This window comes from Triturus cristatus, chromosome 7 (genome assembly GCF_964204655.1).
Source record: "Triturus cristatus chromosome 7, aTriCri1.1, whole genome shotgun sequence".
NCBI lineage: Eukaryota > Metazoa > Chordata > Amphibia > Caudata > Salamandridae > Triturus > Triturus cristatus.
Window position 1 is genome coordinate 1,621,608,033 of NC_140590.1, and position 21,610 is coordinate 1,621,629,642.

Below are 21,610 nucleotides of genomic sequence, written 5' to 3' on the forward strand. Positions count from 1 at the left end.
CGTCTCCCAGATTGGTAATGCCCGCATCTCGCAAAATACCCAATGCCCTGCTCTCTCGCGCTGCAGAGATGTCAGGGTGCACATCAATTGGCATACCTGGCGCATACATACATTCCTGTCCGGCACGAGCGGCGAGCGTGCACCACGCCCAGGCGGTACAGTTAACTGGGTGAATTTCCTTTCTGGAGCAACCTTCACCTTTATAGAGTATCCTAGTCGTCAGTGGTACAGGGTGCGCAGCGTCTGCCTCTACCACTAAGTGTGGCAAAAATGTCTGAGGAAAAAGACCAATGATACGCAAATTGTGCTTGTGCACAGAGGAAATATAACCATATATCAGGTGCCTCAAAACCACCCAACTCAAATGGCAGTGTTAGAGTGTGCCGGCTACATCTAGGCTGTTTGCCAGCCTACACCAAGGACAACAAACAAGACTGCAGCATCTTGAATAAAGTGGCATTCAATTGTATTGGGATATCCACGAATAAATATAGCAGCTTAGGTAAAATACTAATTTTGACCACTGCCACTCTGTCTGCCAAAGATAGCTGTAACCGGGTCCAGCGTGCTATTTGATCCGTGATTTTGGTGATAGCACGGCCATAGTTCATGCTCACAACAGTCTCCAAGTACCTATGGATCCATATCCCAAGATATTTCACAGGGTCAGCTGACCAGGCAAGTTGATATCCAAGATCCATCTCCTGTGTGCAGTCTGTCAAAGGGAACACCGTGGATTTTTCCCAGTTTATCCCTAGCTCCGAATACCTTTCGAACTGCACAGATTCCCGCAGTATGGGCTCTAGATGTATATCCGGTTCACACACGTACAACATCATTTCGTCTGCGTAAAGCGTGACCACCAGTGGCCTTTGTTGGAACCTCAAGGCCACCCGAATGTTTTTGTCGCAGCTCACAGGCCAGCGTCTCTAGTGGCATAGAAAATAACATAGGAGAAAGCGGGCAGCCCTGGCTGGTTCCTCTGCATATCGGAAAACCATCTGAGACCCATCCGTTTACCCACAGCCTAGCGACCGGGTTTGTATACAGCAGACACACCCATTACAGGAAAAATGGTGGCATTCCCATCCTTTGCAGAACAACAAACATGCGTAGTGTAGAGAATCAAAGGCTTTCACTGCGTCGAATACCACATCTACCACTGGCAGCGTGGGATCCAAATAATGTAACACAGCGAAAATAGTGTCCGGATTATGTGTGGTTGATCTGTTAGGGACAAATCCTGGTCAGGTAAAATCAGATTTGGAATCGGAGGTTGAAGTTGGGTGGCAGTAACTTTCGCTAAGATTTTTGTGTCGATATTTCTAAGGGAAAGTGGTCTATAAGATTCACTCTTATTTGCTGATTTGTCAGGCTTTAAAAGCGTGACAATCAGGGCTTCCCTGAGAGTGGGAGGCAAAACGCCAGTTTCATAGGCTTTGGTAAATACCTTAAGTAGTTGCGGGGCTAAAGCTTCACAATATGCCTTATAGAATTCGCTAGGCAGGCTGTCCATCCCAGCCTCCTTGAACGTCCGGAGCTCCATGATAGCTTCCTTGACATCCTCCACATGGAAGGGCTGAGTCAAGTATCCGCGCTGACCTTGTGAAAGCCAGAGCGACTTCCTCCAAATACCAATTGATTTCTTCGGGCCTGGACCCTTGCTTAGCTCCATAAAGTTTGGTATGGAAGTCCTCAAACAAGCCACTTATTTCAGCAGTGGAGTGACATGCATTGAACTCCTCATCCAGCAGCTCACCTATATACTCCTGCCCTTTAGGAAATGACAACTTGCGGGCAAGTCACTCAATTCTTGATTCCCCGGGAGTGTAGTTTACAAAAATATTCAGGTTTGCTAGGTTTCCCTAGCTGCCGGCTGAACTAGGACCCAAAGGCTACAGTTACCATTTTGCGAAAAGCAAGGTTAGTTGTCAGTGTAAAAAACGCGATGTGCCAAGTTGTGTTTAGGGCACTTTCCTGTCGCAGGCACTAAGCCTACCCACACAAGTGAAGTACCATTTTTATTGGGAGATGTGGGATTACATACTAGAACATTTGTTATTACCAATTGTATTTCTCTGCATTTGAGCCTTCCAAATGTAAGGCAGTTTATAAGAAAGAAGATATTTCAATAAATGCGGTCTGAATCACACAGTAGTATAGATACTCTGAAATTCAGAGATCCATAAATAACCACTGCTCATAAACTCTGATAGCTGGTGTCTATTTCAGAAATACATAGGTTTCTTTGATACCCACTTTTCACTCTAAATATTTTACCATATGAATTGCTATGTCTGGTACACAATTAAACAAGCATTTGCATTGCAATAGGTCTTGCATTAACGCAAGTTTAAGCTATTGGCATTGTAAATGACAGTACCTTTTATTTATGTTTTTTAAACGAAAACAAAAATAAAAGGCATTGTCATTTACAATGCGTAAATGTGAGATTTATTGCATTGGAAATGCTTGTTTAATTGTGTTTTTTAAGCAGTCTCGGCGAGTAACGCTGTCCAGCGAAAGATGTTCAAACGTATGTCACGGAGACTTCTATAAAAGTTTATGCGCTTCCTTCTGTAAAAATGTGAACATGTGTTTTACCAGCGGAACGCAATTACCAGTCAGTATGGTAAACTATTAAAAGACGGACCACCTGTAGTGTAGTTCCTATATTCCTGATAGGCCCTGCGCATTGGAATAATATACACTATAGCTTTGACATAGGACTGAGGTCAGTATGTGTCTATCGAGTACATTAAACTTAATTACTTGTGTGTGCCAGCTAACTCAGAGGTCACTAGAAACTTCTCGAATAAACAAGAAGGAATTAGTTTCTGACCACCGCATAAACATGACAACTTTGTTTCCCTTAGAATCGGAACAATCTCAGAATCGTGGAAACAATTGATAAGTTTCACTCAGCCAATCGTGCATGCTTCGTTTCTACAGAGTTGCACAGAAATAGATAGACGGGCGTTTCAATAAAAAGGGTTTATTGAACAGTCTTATTTCTCGTGCAAGCGATATGAACTGCTACAATCGTAAGACAAAATGCAAAGTATAATATGTACAGCGTTAGCAGTAAGATAAAATAATACTGCAATAGCATGGTTTTTAGCTATGACAGATATTCATAAAAATAGATATATAAATAGCACAGGCTAAAATGATAATACTCATCTGATGCTTCTAGCTAGTTCTACCCCAGTGTACCTAACCTAAGTGTAGTACGAGGTAAGAAGTAGGTGCTGTTTGTCTATAGTCTTGTTTAGCTATAGTTGCCAAGATTTGACCAAAAATCACTCTAGTTTCTACCCAGCTCCATACCGTTCGAATGAGTGAGGTTGGAATCTCTTTCCGAGTCTCGATCTATTAACACCGCGCAAGGGGAGTCAGAAACACTAGAGCTGCATTCTCTGCGGGGAAGATGATGGCGTCTGGTCAGTGCGTCAGACAGGGACTTGACTTCCTTCCGAACTTGCCGTGGCATGCAAGTAGATAGCCGAACCGTGGTTTGCCATGGTAAGAGAAGGTATATTTATACCTTGAAGGTGTTTAGAAATGCCAGTATTGACGTAAAAGTCGGGTAGAGGAACATCATGAATGAACCCCTAAGGAATAGATGTTCATGCATAATAAATGAGTTCTTGGAGAAATCAATATCCAAGCAAGGGGAAGTCCTAAAGGCTTAAGAGTCTGGTTTTCCAAGAACTCGTTGTGACGCAGATGAACGGATGTAGGTGGCAATGCCTATATTTGGTTTGCATGGAGAATGCCTAAATAAGGGTAGGATTTCTATGCCTAAATATGGGCAATGAGAATTGTGCCTATATAAGGACATAAATCGGGAAACCTATATACGGTATCTAATTTGACACACAACACACACTCCACTTTCGTATGATAGACATTTACTAAATCCTAAATATGCTAAACATATCTAAAACATAGCTACATATGGATGGCTAAGAACATGTCTAAAAATACATTTGCAAAAATGCATAAAACTGTTGCCATGTATAAAATGCACTGGTGCTGTACATATCAAAGCAATGTTTCATCCGAAGCATATATTTACATTGAATGCTAAATGAATGAACATATATATACATTATGAAATGGCACGTAAATACAGAAGAAAAAAAGCCGAAACAATTTCATGTCAAGTTACATAAATCCATTTTGTTTGACAAGGTGACGTATTGTCTCTGAAAGTATATCAAAGAAGTCTGTTCTCTATGAATAGTTCTAGTAGAAGCAGATTACTGTGCCCAAAAAGAAAAATTAAAATTTGGAGAAAATGAAAAATAATCATAGAAACAAGTTCCAAGTTTAGTCAGTGTTTTGAAAAAACGAAGGGCCATTTCAGAGTCATCCTGGTACACAGTGTGCCGAATTAAGTCAGTGTAGGAGGGTGGAGAAAACATGAAATCGTCTAATCCTGTAGTCAAAAAGTCGTCTACCGTTGTAGGTGAAAGTTGGATTACCTCCTTTAGAAGACTAACTGCACATAGATGAGAAGCATCGCCTTCAGCATTGGTCGCATCAACAATGTTCGTATCGGATGTTACCTGCGTGCCTGTTATTTCCTCTCGTACCTCAGCAGTAGCAATTTGCGTCTGTGAGATCTCAGTGAATGCGGTCATCAGGATTGGTAGCCGCTGGGGACAACCCACAGCATGGGCCGTTACTGGGTCCAGCAGAGTATCGCTATCCGTAGGCATGACTGATGGGAGTGTTAGACAGATGTCTAGTACGCATTCTTCACCGCAAAGCAGGCAGAGTAGAACAGGTAAGATGCAGTCTTGCCAGATTGGTCTGAATGACAGAAACCATATGGTATTTAATTCTCGTAGACTAGGTAAACCCAAAATTTGGACGATGCGCTCACGACACCTTATCTCCAATAGAGCTCTCTCTATGCTGCTTGGAGTCACGTCGGTGATTTGGCTTGCCATATCGGAGCAGTAGGAGCAAAAATAGGATCCTTGCAACGACTCCAAAAAGTAGTGGCAGTCCGCCAAACACAGAGTGCACGAAGTTGGGAATTATTCCGAGGACTGCTTGAAAAGGTGCTAACAGTCCTGAACACACGGTCTTAAATACATATACAATACTGCTCGTATCAGACATGTTTAAGATATGTTACAACATTTCTGAGAAATGTATAGGGCAGTTTGTATTCAAAGGGGCATGTATCTCGGCAGAAGTCCTTGCGACTTGTAGATTATAGGTTTCTTTGGCCGAGGTCAGTGGCACAGTTTGTTGTAAAAGAATGGCTTTCATTCTGCTTAAAGTATCAATTCGTATAGAAGAGATGTTCAGTGAAGACCATAGAGGCGACTCCCTGACTGTCTGTATTTGTGGGAACAAGACTTGCAAACAGCAAGTGACCCTGAATGTAACCATTACTAGATATGGGATACCTGGCAACATACCACAGCAGCTGTGATCATTCAAAATGAGGAAACTTCTATTTGAAAGTAATCCAAAAATTGGATTAATCACTGCAGCTGGTCAGCCTTGCAGGGGACAGGATAAGTTTGTAGTAGAACCATTGCAGGCCCCGGAACCATCGCAGGCCCGTGTATATTAATACCCTGACAAAGGAGTCAACCGCTTAGTGCGTTTTCACAGTTAGTACCGCTAAGAAACACTTCACGCCCCCCACTCCAACATCTATGTGTGTAAGGTAAATCCCAAGATGTCTTGATGTATTCTTTAACCAACCTTTCATATTTGCCTGCTGGTTTGTTTTAGGCAATATTGAAAATGGAAAGTTGTAACAGGCAGAGTAATTTTACCATGTATGATCCACTCAGTAGCTGTTTTTTTCTGCCACCGTGAATGGTAATTTTTCCAGTTTTTCAATGCTCAGCACCATATAGTCTGCTCCCCTTTGTACCAGTCTGCTCTGTTTATCAGTGTGATTGAATTCTGAAAACAGTGACGTAGTGTTGATTAAACGCCAAGGCACATAGCCTGAACGCAAGTTTTGAAGCGTCCAGCCTAATAGCATTATAGAACTTAATTGAAACTGACCATGTTGCAACATGACCAAGTCTTGTTCCATGATGTCTATGGCAGAAGACACAATGCTGTCCAAGGAATATATCCTGGATGACAGTCATTAACCCATTGTCTACTACAGAGAGAGGTTTCTCTAAATTAATACAATCAATTTCTCGTATTCGTTCTGCAGTCTCTGCTTGGGTAATCGTCCATATTTCATTATAAGCAGCATAGATACCAGCATATATGAAACGTTTTTGACGCGGTTTTCTCGGTCCTAGCAAGAATTCCCTAAGGTCTGCGCCTTCTTTAAGTAAAGATAAGTGTTGTTTTACATCCTGCAGTGTAGCATTCTGTAGCCAGTCAAGGCAGAGTTTCCCTACACTGTATGTTGTTACTACCCCTGGATGCTGTCTTTGAACATAGCGTGGGTCTGGCCTATTGATAGTGAAACCCTTGACAGTTGTTTGTGTCTGTGGGCCAGAGCAAACCCCCCCCCCCCACCCCCTCATCTAGTGCTATTACTTGCAGGTACAGGTATGCTCAGTGTGTTCATGTCTTTGATTTTAGCTAATCCAAGGCAAGACGTTTGTTGGACAGTGTCATTCAAAAACATAATTTACTCAGGGATGATACAGGCTCTAAACAATGCTTCTACCCCAGCACTTGCCAATCTTTTGTACCCCCGACAGATTTTGTCTCAATGTTGTCTCAAAGTCGAAACCCTCTCTAGACAGTTGGGCAATAAAGGCTGCAGAATAAATCTGTTTCGTATTGGTTAACATATTTTTCGTTCCTGTCTTCTTTACATTCTTAAAATAAAACCTTTCTTGATTTGATTGGTTGAACCCTTGAAAAATATGGAAATTTAATTGCAAAAGTTTTTGAGCTACCCCTCGGAGGTATAGGACCTTGTTTCCATTGGTTATACATAAATACATTTATAGGTGATGCAGTTTTATGCAAGAAATGATGACTATAGTGGTTATACCAATACATTTGTTCATAGTCTGATGAACCCACTAAATATTCATGAATTGTGAATACGGCAGATATCATGTTATTAATAGTCTCGAAGTCCCGATCATTAGAAAAGGTACTAGAGGTAATGAAGTCACTCAATGAAATTTTAAATAAGTGTGGAATCTTCAAATGTTCCGACGGGCTAAAAATTTCATATTCAGTTCTGTCCCAAACTATACCCTCTGGTATAGGAACTGCTGTGATGTTCACTGCTGACAAGTCTCTTGCTTCACGATGGGATGATTTGTGTGGCTGGAGAAGTAAGTTCACTCTTTTACTTGCTGTGTACATTTGAATATATCTTCCATTTATCAGCATACCCAGAGTTATTACCAGAGCTAACGAAAGTAGAAAGAAGAATATTCCCAAAACAATCCATAGTTCAATACATGGTGAAACCAGATAAGTCTTTTTTAGGAGATGAAAAAAGTCTGTTGCTTGTTCTTTGAAAGTTGTTTGTGCTGCGTCGTTTCAGGTTCGCTGGGATCCTCAGAAAACGTATCAAAGTTCATGAAATAGCCAGAGGCAGTTCTGTCAATGGTTGGAATTGCATCCGGATTCGTTGAAATTGCTGGAACCAGTTGATCACTTGTTACTTCGTGTGTAGACATATGTATCAGGACGAACTGTTATTTGGGTCTCAAGAGGGACGAGTTCCATAACTTTGTTGCTTAGTCCTTTATATCTCACTGTAGAATCTTTAAAGGTGATGAGTCTCTCCGTTTGAACCTCTTCGATTGTAGCCAGCGGAGTGCGTCTGCTACATTGTCAGAGTCCGCTTTTCCTACTGCTTAGTATCGGCCACATAGTGTGGTTTGATCAGGTCGATGGACACAAATCTTTTCTCCTTTTTACCAGCAAGGGGCGGCAGTAGCACTGGTCTTGATCCGTGGATTGCTAGGACAGGTACTGGTTGTCTGTAAGAAGGCCCAAATTCCTTCTTGTCCGCAATCTTTTCTCTGGCTAGATCATCGAGCTTTGGGATCCAGACAGGCCTTGCTGGAACAGTTTGTTTTTCCCCAGTGGTGGTTGGCTTCAGGAAAGTGTTGCTCTGTTTCAATCTTAGTTCATATAAGTCCTGTAAAACAGCCAAACTATCTTTGATATCAAATTTTTTATTTTCCACCACTGTGCCTTTCATGTCAAGGTCCGGAATCAACATTCTAGTTCCAAATAGGACTTAATATGGAGTGACACCCCCTAGAGAACTTCTTGGCAAATTGTTTAATGAGGATTGGACCCCATAAAGATGTTTAGCCCACCCATCACCCGAACCTAATACCCTAGCTGTTATAGACTGCTTTATGTCCCGGTTTTTTCTTTCCACAACAGAATGTCCCTCTGGATGGAATGGAGAAGAATACTGCAATGCTATGCCCAAACTGGCCATGGCTTCTTTGTAAGCTCGAGAGCTAAACGCAGGACCCTGGTCAGAATGTAGTGTGCCAATTGCGTATGTGCCGATAAAGATTCGAAAAACTTTTATAACATTTTGAGCGTCAGCCGAGCGCTGAGGCCACATCCAAAGGAACCTTGATTTAGTGTGTGTGGGACTGCATTCATCCACCGGGATGGCTGCATGTAGATAGTCTAATGTTGTCTAACAATGGTGTCTGAACTGGGCTGGCTACGTTGTATACAGGTGCCTGGTGGCGTTCTGTACTGCTATCTCTATTGCAGTCAATGCATTCATTGATAAAAGTTTGAATCCGTGTATTCATTCCTGGCCGCCAGTACATCTCTTTTAGTTTTAAAATTGTTTTAGAGATCCCTAGATGTGTCAGACCCTCTCCCAGATGTGCTTTGTAAATCAAAGCTGATCTTTGTTCCATGTTTGGTATTACCATTTCCCCCACTCCAGGGATTCGAGCAAACGGAACGCTGTTTGCATCAATTATATGAGTATTTGAGTGGAAACTTTTTTAGGTAACGCTGCACCGCTGCCTTTGCTAGTAGCATTGACAGCCAGTATTATTTCACTGTCTATTTTCGTTTTTGAACGAGTGATTGCAGCTACGGAAGCCGTTTGCACAGCCCCTTTCGCGGCTTCATCAGCCAATGAATTCCCTTCAATGTGAACGCCATCACGTTGATGACTCAGCGTGTGTATCACGTGAGTGTTTTGTAGTCCGTTTCGCAATTGAACTACTTGTTCCCAAAGCGTTTTATGCTTTATTGTGCCACCTTTTGCATCTTTGAAACCATTTTGAAGCCAGTTCTGTAAATATATATTGTATGATTGAACACAATAAAAAATCTCACACTATGAGTGTGGGGAATTCGTGATCCGTATTATCTGAAAGAAACACGTTAGTTAGATTCCTCACCTTAGAATATCCCCAGGCGTCAGACTGGATCCGGAAGATTTTTCGTCAGCAATACCCCTTGCGCGTTGCTAGGCGTCGTCCGCGGCTCCGCGTCCGTCGTCGGCGTCGTGCGCCGGAATGACGTCGTCGGAGTACTTAGACGCCGCCCTCGCGCGCTGACGTCAGTTCTTCTTTTTTCCGCGCCAGTAAGCGCAGATCCGGGAGAGCTACCCCTTTTAGTCTTTTTTGACTAAATCTTTTTTGATCACTTTTGATCCTTGTCTGTCGACATCTGGTGCCGGTAGGATGCCTGGGTTCAAGGCTTGCGAGGATTGCCATCGACTGATGTCGGTGACCGACCACCACCGCCGGTGCCTCTACTGTTTAGGCCCCGACCACGACGCGGAGTCGTGTTCCGATTGCTAGGCCCTGACTTCGAAGGCTCGGCGGGAGCGGTCCCGCAAGCTTCTCGAGCTTCGCCACTCGGCTCCGCGTCGTGCGCGATCCCGGTCCAGGAGGAGGTCCAAGGATCGCTCGCGGAGCCCTAGCCGACGCCACCATCGATCGTCGGGCTCCAAGTCGTCGGGTAAGTCCAAACGCTCTAAGAAGTCCAAGCGGCGACATCGCTCTTCGGACTCCCCTCGCGCGACTCGGCCGAGGGTCCCAGTGGTTCCACCCCCGCGGCTCCGGCGGAGCCGCAGGCGCCGCGCCCGTCCCCATACCCTCCGGTCCCTGGGACTAACGCGACGCCGGCGGAGGTCAGTGCCTTCCTCTCGGCCATGAGGGGCCTGGCCCCGCCGTCGACGCCCGCTGGCGCGCCTTCGGGCCCCGCGGGCTCGACTGGGCGACCCTGCCTGCCGGCGGCTTCGGCCCCGGCGCCGTCGACGACTCCGGTCTCGACGCCGCAGGTCCCCGCGGGGCCCATCCCTGGGCCCCCGTCGACGCCGGTTGACCTAACCACTCCTCCACCGGCGCCGGCGCATGAACCACCGTCACCGGCGCCGCCGGCGCCGCCGCCTACACCTCCGGTGCCGCCGTCGCCGTTGCTGCCGACGCCGGACGGCGTCCAACCCCAGTTTAGCCCTATTCCGGACCCGGCGCCGCACCGGCGTCGACCGACGCCGCGTCCGGCGCCGCTTGAGACCCTTCATCTCTACAGTCCGGCTCCGATCATTCCTCCTGTTTATCAGGAATCGGACGACGGGGGCGACTGGGAGGGGTTTGAGGACCCTCTGGCTGTTCAGTCGCAGCTTTCACAGGACTGGGCAGATGAACTGGGGGAGGCCAGTGGTCTTGATACATCGCCAGACACTGGATTCACTTCTCCTCCGACTGTGGCTTCGGAGGAGGGTGCAGCATTTTCTGTGGTGCTGCGCAAGGCGGCCGCAGCCCTTGGGCTCGAGCTGCCTGCCGTGGCTGTGAGGACTAACATCCTCACTGAGGTGCTTCAAACCGCAGCAAGCTCCACTGAGCCTCTGCTGCCGTTCAATGAGGCCCTCACTGACGTTCTGCAGGGCACCTGGTCCAAGCCCTCCACAGTTCCTCCTGTGGATAGGAACGTCGCCAGGCGCCACCGCCCTGCTCCGGGCGACCCCAGTTTCCTGTCCCAACACCCCACCCCCGAGAGTCTGGTTATCCAGGCCTCTACCTCCCAATCCTCCTTCCCGACCGCTCCGCCGGACCGGGATTCCAAGAGACTCGAGCAGTTTGGCAAGAAACTGTTCTCGTCCCTTAGTTTGGGCCTGCGGTCTTTAAACACCGCCTGTCTCTTGGACCGTTATTCCCATTCTCTGTGGGATACGGTGGAGGACGTGCTGCCCCTGTGTCCGGAGGAGGTCCGGACACGTCTTAACCAGGCTTTGGCCGATGGGAGGGATGCAGCGCGGCACGCCATACGATGTGGGCTTGACACCACGGACTCGCTCGGTCGGGCGATTTCCACCACGGTGGCACTCCGTCGCCACGCCTGGATGCGGTCCACGTCATTTTCCGGGGATGTCCAGAACACCCTCATGGACATGCCCTTTGATGGCACTCGCCTGTTTGGTGAGAAGGCGGACAGTGCGCTGAACCGCTTTAAGGACTCCCGGGCTACGGCCAAGTCCTTGGGCCTCTCGGCTCCGCGAGCGCACACCTCCGCTTTTCGCCCCTTTCGTGGCCAAGGAAGGGGCGCCTCCTCACGTCCGCCCAGCCACCAGCCGCAGAACCAACCTGCGCGCGGACGTGGTTTCCGCCGTGGCGGATCTGGAGGACGACGTGGTCAGCCCACATCCACCCCGGCAGCATCCGCCTCAAAGCCTTCCTAGTCCGAGCTTTCAGGCCCATTCCACGCCAGTGGGTGGCAGAGTTCGCCATCACCTGCTCCACTGGCGGTCCATTACATCGGACAGGTGGGTGCTGCAAATCGTCCGAAGGGGCTACTCCCTCCCCTTCGAGACGACCCCTCCAGCCATGCCACCGCAGCTCCACCGTATCTCGGGGGATCATTTGAATCTTCTCCGCGAGGAAGTTTCGGCCCTCTTGGCCAAGGGGGCCGTCGAGCGCGTTCCGAGTCCAGAAGTAGGTCGTGGTTGCTATTCCCACTACTTTCTGGTTCCCAAGAAGGGCAAAGGGGGCCTACGCCCTATCTTGGACCTCCGGAACGTCAATGCCTTCCTCCGAAAGGAAAGGTTCAAGATGTTAACCTTGGCTCAGGTTCTAGCTGCCCTAGACCCCGGAGACTGGATGGTAGCGTTGGACTTGCAGGACGCATATTTCCATATCCCCGTCCTGCCGGCCCACCGGCGTTACCTGCGGTTCACGGTGGGCCACGAGCATTTTCAGTTTACCGTGCTCCCCTTCGGCCTCACCAGTGCCCCTCGGGTGTTCACGAAAGTGATGGCGGTGGTCGCAGCTCATCTGCGCAGATCAGGGGTTCCAGTCTTCACCTATCTCGACGACTGGTTGTTGAAGGCGGGCTCGCCCCAGGCAGTCGTCTCCCACCTCCAGACTACGGCGGATCTCCTGCATTTGCTGGGATTTTCCATCAACGTGCCGAAGTCACACCTGAGTCCCTCTCAACAGCTCCTCTTCATCGGAGCAGTTCTCGATTCGGCGCAGTTCCGGGTCTATCCACCGGAACAGCGGGTCCGGGATATACAGGCCCTGATTCCCATCTTTCGGCCTCTATCCTGGGTTTCGGTCAGGCTAGTGTTGCGGCTTCTGGGGCTGATGGCCTCCTGCATCCTACTAGTGCATCACGCCAGGCGGCGCATGCGGGCTCTAAAGTGGGACCTGAAGTTTCAGTGGGCCCAGCATCACGGCAACCTGTCCGACCATGTCTTGATCTCGGAGGGCACTGCACAACAGTTGCAGTGGTGGCTCACGGACCGCGATTGGGTCATGGGCAGGAGCCTCTCCCTTCCCCAACCGGAGCATGTCGTAGTGACGGATGCGTCCCTCCTGGGCTGGGGTGGCCATTTGGGAGAGGCGGAGATCAGAGGCCTCTGGTCTCCGGCGGAGTCTCGTCTCCACATCAACCTGTTGGAGTTGAGAGCGATCCGACTTGCACTGAAAGCCTTCCTTCCCTCTGTCAGGGGCAGTGTCGTGCAGGTGTTCACGGACAACACCACCGCCATGTGGTATTGCAACAAACAGGGCGGGGTGGGGTCGTGGACCCTTTGTCAGGAGGCTCTGCGCCTCTGGACGTGGCTGGAACACCAGGGCGTCACCCTAGTGGTTCAACATCTGGCGGGCTCTCTGAACGCCAGAGCGGACGAACTCAGCCGCCGGTGCATGATGGATCACGAATGGCGTCTGAACTCCGAAGTGGCGCAAGGTCTCTTTCTGCAGTGGGGAGAGCCTTGGTTAGATCTATTCGCCACCGAAGAGAACGCGCAATGTCAGCAGTTCTGCGCGTTGGAATTTCCAAGGCGGCACTCGCTCGGCGACGCTTTTCGTCACGAGTGGAGTTGCGGTCTGTTGTACGCCTTTCCGCCTATACCACTTCTGCCCAGAGTGCTGAAGAAGATCAGGCACGACCGGGCCCAAGTCATCTTGGTGGCTCCGGATTGGGCACGAAGATACTGGTATCCCGAGCTACTCAGTATGTTGACCGATCCCCCGATACGTCTGCCCCTTCGGGAGGATCTTCTGTCGCAGCAGCAGGGGACGGTCCTCCACCCGAACCTGTCCAGCCTCCACCTCCATGCGTGGAGATTGAGCGGCGGCAGTTGATGCCATTTGACTTGCCTCCTGAAGTCTGTGATATCATTCTGGCAGCCAGGCGTCCCTCCACAAAGACGGTATACGCCTGCCGGTGGAACAAATTTGTGGCATGGTGCACAGCAAAGGCTGTGGATCCCCTTTCCGCCCCTCTTTCTGAGGTTCTTCTCTTTCTTCTTTGTCTGGCCCGGCAGGGCTCTGCCCTGGGCACCCTGAAAGGTTATCTTGCTGCCATCTCCGCCTTCTTGCGGCTTCCTGATCAGCCTTCTCTTTTCAAGTCCCCTGTGGTTACACGCTTTCTGAAAGGCATTACTCACACGTTCCCTCCTGTCCCTTTTGTAATGCCTCAGTGGGACTTGAATCTGGTCTTGACATTCCTGATGTGCGCTCCCTTCGAGCCTCTTCACAATTGTCCTCTTCGTCTTCTGACTCTTAAGACTGCTTTTCTGGTAGCCATCACCTCGGCTAGACGGGTGAGTGAGCTCCAGGCTTTATCTTCAAAGCCTCCTTTTCTGTCTGTTCATCCGGACAAGGTTGTCCTTCGACCTCGTCCCTCCTTTCTTCCGAAAGTGGTGACTCCATTTCATCTTGGGCAGTCTGTCACCTTGCCCACCTTCTTTCCGCCTCCGCATCCTTCCAAAGAGGAAGAGAGGCTCCACCGTCTGGACCCAAAACGTGCGCTCTCCTTTTATCTGGACCGCACTAAACAGTTCCGGGTGGACGACCAGCTTTTTGTTGGGTACGTGGGCGCTAAGAAGGGGAAAGCTGTGCACAAACGGACCATCTCTCGGTGGGTCGTCTTGTGTATCAAAATTTGCTATTCTTTGGCAAAAAAGGACCCTCCTGTTGGGCTGCACGCCCATTCTACTCGGGCCACAGCGGCTACTACTGCTTTGGGACGGGGAGTCCCTTTGCAGGACATCTGTCAGGCGGCGACGTGGGCTTCGTTACACACGTTTGCCAGGCATTATTGCCTTGACAGCCAAGTCCGGAGGGATGGCTTCTTTGGCCGTTCTGTCCTCCAGGACTTTCTGGTGTGATCTTGGTTCGCAGACCCACCACCGGGGATGGTATTGCTTGGGTATCTATTCTAAGGTGAGGAATCTAACTAACGTGTTTCTTTCAGATGAACAAGTTACTTACCTTCGGTAACGATGTATCTGTAAGAAACATTAGTTAGTTAGATTCCTCACCGACCCACCCATCCTCCCCGTTCTGCGAACTGACATCTAGGGTTAAGGTTATCCTTTTCAGGCCCCTAGATTTTATTTTTGGCACCAGTGTCGGTCTTTGCATGGCTCTGCGTTCCTGGCGCGGAAAGCTATGTACAAGAACTGACGTCAGCGCGCGAGGGCGGCGTCTAAGTACTCCGACGACGTCATTCCGGCGCACGACGCCGACGGACGCGGAGCCGCGGACGACGCCTAGCGACGCGCAAGGGGTATTGCTGACGAAAAATCTTCCGGATCCAGTCTGACGCCTGGGGATATTCTAAGGTGAGGAATCTAACTAACTAATGTTTCTTACAGATACATCGTTACCGAAGGTAAGTAACTTGTTCTTCAAGTGCCATTTTAAATGCTTGTAGTTCAGCTCGCTGAGCTGTACAATCTCCTAGAGATTGCGTTTTTGTGACCATTCATCTGAATTTGCCATCGCGCATACAACCTTTAACGATCGCGCATGCTGCACTATAAGCTTGCTTACCCTCCGTAGTGGGTTGTGCAGATCTGTCAGTATAAATTATAAATTTCGTACTGGTCAAGAGGGAGAATGTCAGTAGGCAGAGGAATTTCGTGTTCGTATTGCAGGAATGCTTGTGTTTTCAAATAAGGATCAAAAACCTATTCAACATCAGTTGCAGCAAGAGAATTAAGCCACTGTATCCATCTTGGATGTAAAGCTTTTGCATTTGGAATACCCGCTTTTGTAACTGCCTCTTAGGCTGGTACAGGGGTTACGACCATAATGCGTTTTCCCTGTGCTAGGGCTCTTTCTTTTGCTGCAGCGGTTTGAACTGCTGTCAGAATTGTTTGTCGATGTGAATTTCATTTCTGCTTGCATATACAGATGTGATTTGTATGCAATTGGTACTTTTTCACCTTCGTTAAAAGTTAAGTAGGTGAATCCGCATTGACCCAGAATGATTCGGATCACTTAAGTTGTGTATGTTTAAGCGTGTTTGTAAGTGTCTTGTTGCTAACATGTCAGCTTGAAGTGAACGCAGGATATCTGTGTTCCCATGTCCAATGTGTGATTTTAAAATCCGGTTTGATTAATTCCTAGAGAGGGTTAACCCAGTCTGCGTAGTTTATAATGTATGTTCTTCCAAAATTTAGGAAACCTAGAATAGAGTGCAAGTTTTTCATTGTTTTTGGAGGTTGAAGCAGCGCACACTTTTCTAGAAAGTTGGCTGCCAGGCTTTTGCCTTCACTTAATAGTTCATATCCTAGGAAAAGGACGTTGAGATGAGCAATTCTTGATTTTATAACCTTCAGAGGTGAAGCCCAGTATAATGGTATTTACCCTGTTAAAGTGCTTGTTCAGGTCATCGTCTTTCAGATAGATATCATCGACATATGACAATGCCTTGTCATCATAAATTTGTAGTAACTCTGTTACCCTTGCTGAGAATAACCCTGGACTATTCTTGGATCCTTGATTGAGACGACAGAAGTGATGCTGGGTCCCCATTGTTGAGAAAGCTGTCAAATACCTACTTTCAGGTGCTATGTTTTGACAAAAGAAACTGTTAGAAATATCTAATGTGGTTTTAAATTTTTTACACACAATGTTATTCATTAATGCTGTACTATGTGCATTTTGCACTGCAAACATTGTACAACAAGAGTTTAGGTGTCTGTAATCCAAAACTAGACGATATGTATTGTCTGGTTTGGAAACAGGAAACAAAGGATTGTTCATTGATGAGGTGCATGTTTCAATCACCCCTTGGTATTCAAGTTGATCTAATATCTCCCTGACCTGTTTTTCAGCTTCTTGCTTAATTGGATACTGCCTTTGTGCAGTTGGTTCATTTTTTAACTGGATCTTATGGTGAGGTGAATCCTCATCCCATCCTACATGATTTTTGTATAATGCTGGGGCTTGGGCCACTGCCCATTTCCTGGCATAAGTATATTTTAAATGTACTGGAACATGGTTAGAGAAGGCTGTCCTAATGATGTCTTCGCCATGTGGGCACTCTGACAAATTCTGGTGGCCAGTCCCGTTCTGCTAGAAGTATGTCATAACCCCTTGAAAGATGCTCCCAAAAGAGTGCTTTCACTTTTCTAGGTATGTCTCCCTCCATCCGGAGTGTTATTTCATATAACCTATGTGGAGAGCTAACCCTGGTGTCTACAGTCTCAACTTGAATGTCCTCATTCACGTCCACTGTCTCCAGAAGTCCCTTCAGGTTCTGGCGAGCTATTGTTACTTCTGCTGGGCTATCCAACATTGTCTGAGCCCATTCTCCGTTCTTGAGTTGTGTTCTCAGAATCCTCGGCATGTCTTATCTTCAGACCTGATACTTTTTACTTGGAGAATTGTGATTTTGGTTTGTTTTTCTGAACGTGTTGATCGTCTTTGGACTTCACGCGTTCTTCTTTGTGGTCTGACCGTCCTTTTCTTTCGGATGTCCGTGACGATATCTGAAAGGTACGAGAGGAACGTGTATCAGTATCTTGATACCTGTCAGGTTTTCTCAAATTATCCCTATTCCTGAGGTTATACCTCCTTTCAGAGGGCTCCTTTTGAGTAGACCTACCTCGGGATTGAGAATATTTCTCTTTTGAATGTTGTTTATTATTGTCCCACTTTTTTTTTTTTTAGAAGAGGTAGGATTGTTTTTAGTAAAGGCCTTTTCAGGACTTTCAGACAGTTGTGGTTTAACTGGTTTCCCTCCCAAACTGTCTCGGCCTAATTCTTCATTGGATTTTTCAATTATTCTGGCTAGTTCTTTTGGTTGTTATGTTACATCAAATTCCCTTAATTTCTGGCGGATTAACACTGATGCTGCCTCTCCTTTATTATTAGATAATATTATTGTTGAGACCTGGTCTAAATTTTTCTGTAACTTCATACCTAAATTCAGAGCAGGCTCTGCCCCGTATTCGTTTTGAATTTGTTTCAGGACATCAGGTATTGCCGCCATAGACTGAACACCATGTGTTTTAGTGTAGATAGCAGCAAAGACTGTGCCCCAAGTGGTGCAGTCTTCCAGATGTGGTGTTATCCCCATTGGTAAACAGATTGTTAAAATCCTATGTTTCTCATAAGGGCTGGTATTAAGAAATACTGCTTCGATTTGAATAATTTTTTGATCTATCCAGAACGGAATTTGTTCACGTTTTGTGGGCATTTTACCCATGACTGCATATAAAGTCTGTGGTGTGATTTTTAGCGCATTCCCCTGGTGAGAGGTTTGTCTTGGAATGGCTATTGTTGGTTGGACTGTGAAAGACCGCATGACATATTGAACCAATTGTCTATATATTTTGATCAACTCCTTGAGTTGAGCAAGTAATTCTACGTGGGACATTTCTTCAATGTCCGGATGAGGTGTGTAGCCGCCTAAAATCGTCCATGTTGCTCCTGGTCTACCTAGTTGACCGAGCCTGGTAATGTGATTGTAATGTTTTAGGGGTGCCTTTAAACCAGAGATCATGCTCCTGGTATGTGAGTGGAATTTCAGTATCCTGGAAGGAAATATATTCTTCAGGTGGTTCATCTTCTTTGTAGAAGTGAAACGTTTTAGTTACTGGATTTGATTCTGGGAATACTATCCATGAATAGAATACCTCTGTCTGGTGAGATTCATGTGCCTCTATCACAAAAACTGCTCTACCACCTCTTGGTGTTAGGCCATGTTTTATAAGTTTTAGAATGATGGCTTTCCTTAAATTTGGAGCGTTGATTTTCTCATTTTCATTGGTTTCATCCAGACCGGTAAAATCAAAAGCTGCTGCGATTTCATCGGGTATAGCTCCACCGGTTCCGGTGTTATTATCCTCGTTTTGGGACATTGTTTAATGAAAATTGCAGAGCAAGTTTCAAGGGAACAAAGATAAGGTGCACAGTATTTTGGAACACTGTATCCTTCAACGTTGAACAAACCAAACAGCTAATACATAGGGTTTTTCGTCCTACTCCGCTATGGCGGATATTATCCTTACCCACTCCAGACGTCTTATGGAGTATTATGAGTAGGGGTCTCTGAGAAAAGCACGACTGAGTTACTTCAGTATCTAGCGTTAAATTAGTGCCTTACCAAACCGTTGGGCGCCATATAGTGTAGTTCCTATATTCCTGATAGGCCCTGCGCATTGGAATAATATACACTATAGCTTTGACATAGGACTGAGGTCAGTATGTGTCTATCGAGTACATTAAACTTAATTACTTGTGTGTGCCAGCTAAATCAGAGGTCACTAGAAACTTCTCGAATAAACAAGAAGGAATTAGTTTCTGACCACCGCATAAACATGACAACTTTGTTTCCCTTAGAATCGGAACAATCTCAGAATCGTGGAAACAATAGATAAGTTTCACTCAGCCAATCGTGCATGCTTCGTTTCTACAGTTACACAGAAATAGATAGACGGGCGTTTCAATAAAAAGGCTTTATTGGACAGTCTTATTTCTCGTGCAAGAGATATGAACTGCTACAATCGTAAGACAGAATGCAAAGTATAATATGTACAGCGTTAGCAGTAAGATAAAATAATACTGCAATAGCATGGTTTATTGCTATGACAGATATTCATAAAAATAGATACATAAATAACACAGGCTAAAATGTTAATACTCATCTGATGCTTCTAGCTAGTTCTACCCCAGTGTACCCAACCTAAGTGTAGTACGAGGTAAGAAGTAGGTGCTGTTTGTCTATAGTCTAGTTTAGCTATAGTTGCCAAGATTTGCCAAAAATCCCTCTAGGTTCTACTCCGCTCCATACCTTTGGAATGAGTGAGGTTGGAATCTCTTTCCGAGTCTCGATCTTTAACACCCCGCAAGGGGAGTCCAACACTGGAGCTGGATTCTCTACGAGGAGTATCACAGCGTCTGGTCCGTGTGTCAGGCAGGGACTTGACTTCCTTCTGAACTTGCCGTGGCAAGCTCCGTCGTGCAATAGATAGCCAAACCGTGGTTAGCCATGGTAAGAGAAGGTATATTTATACCTTGAAGGTGTTTGGAATGCCAGTATGGACATAAAAGTCAGGCAGAGGAACGTCATGAATGAACCCCTGAGGAATAGATGTTCATGCATAATAAATGAGTTCTTGGAGAAATCAATATCCAAGCAAGGGGAAGTCCTAAAGGCTTAAGAGTCTGGTTTTCCAAGAACTCGTGACGTAGATGAACGGATGTAGGTGGCCATGCCTGTATTTGGTTAGCATGGAGAATGCCTAACTAAGGGTAGGATTTCTATGCCTAAATATGGGCAGTGCGAATTGTGCCTATATAAGGACATAAATCGGGAAACCTATATACGGTATCTAAATCGACACACAACACACCTATAATAATACATTTCCTGTTTGTGTATTTTTTAATGCTTTTTTTTCTCATATAGTATTCTGTTTGTTAATATTTTTGTTTGCCTTTATAATCAAAGATATCACATGTGAATCCCTCCAGGTTGCCACTATGACTGAGAGTGTTGCGCAACTAAGACATTGACAAAGTATTTTTGTGTTGCATCTTGATGTCTCTTAATTTTGATAGTTTCTGGAGTTGGACGTGACAGAAATGTAGACATGTTTGTTGGTAGCAGAATGGGAGAATTGTGTGATCACCTCTGGCTGCGGGAGGGTGCTGGAAGCTTTGATGAAAGGAAGGGCGTAAATGGTGTGGCCTCAGACTTGGTAGGGTCAGTGTCCAGAGACATGTTGGCTTTGGAAAGCAAAGCTTTACACGCGTGTGTAAAGGAAACATTTTTTGCATTGCTGTGCCCACATGAAGTCACCGTAGGTGTAACCACAGTGACATTGTATATGCTTTCTGGCCCTTTCTTGGCAGTTCGGGCTGGACTGTTCCCATGAGGCACAGGGTCAAGACTGATTTGCATATGGCCAGGTCTAAACTGGGGTGGCATGGTGAGCAAAAGAATGATGGATTTAACCCAGATCTTTTGACTGGGGATGAATGTTTTGATTTGTTCTGCATTCCGTCCATCAAGTGTGTCTTTTTCTTTCTTGGAACCAGCTCGTCTGTGCGCATATATACTCACCAGGGAGGGCACTCAGTGAGGCCATGGAGATATAGTATATAGTTCATTTATTAGGTTATGGGCACATGTCTCTGAATCCAAGTGTAAGAAAGGGAGAAGTGGGTAATTGATATGCATCGCTTGGCCTCGGCTGCACACTGTTAGTATTGGTGCACAAATACTGATGCTCCATGTCAACCGCACTATTCTATAGCAGACTGTTATTTCCTACCCAAGAAGATTCTCTGCACACTACGTGATCATTCCCTGCCCGTCAAGGTACGTAATTGTCCCTAACATGAGGCTTTACCATAATGACATAGCCATGAACTAAATAGTAAGTGAGAAATGTCTGTAGATACGTCTGGCAGCCTGAGAGATTCCTGACACCTTAAATCGTGATGGGCAAAGTTAGTTTATATGATTGTCGTTAACGTTTAGGAAACGGGGTGGTGTCAGATGCACCTTTGCTGTGTGCCGAAGTGTGCAAACAGCAAACAATAGTTAACATATCCCAATTATACCATGGAAGCTTTCACCCATTAACTGCAGCGCACATACAGTATGCGCTTAGGCCGACTTAATTTTGCAGCAGGGGGAGGGCGGCCAGCGAAAGCAGCTGTGGACTCGGGCTGGCAGGCAGTTTGGGTCACATCTGTGCCAGTGAGGCTCGCTCAGCTGCAAGCTGCAGCCCTCTGGTCTCTAGAGCCACGAACGATGGACCACCTCTCTGCCGGCGGACGCAGTGATTATGTGTTTCAGCATCCTCCCGTGATCGGGCCCGCCGCCCTGCCTGGGCCCGGCTGTGTCGGCGTTGCGGGAGCTGAGCTCCTGATTGCAGGAATCACTG

The 21,610-nt window shown here is 46.7% G+C and overlaps 1 protein-coding gene across 1 annotated transcript in view; it reads left to right on the forward strand.

Annotated features, from left to right (window-relative positions):
* RAD21L1 (RAD21 cohesin complex component like 1) overlaps nucleotides 1-21,610 on the forward strand; it is a 1,288,752-nt gene that overhangs the window by 701,575 nt on the left and 565,567 nt on the right. The gene's annotated exons all lie outside the window — the stretch shown is intronic.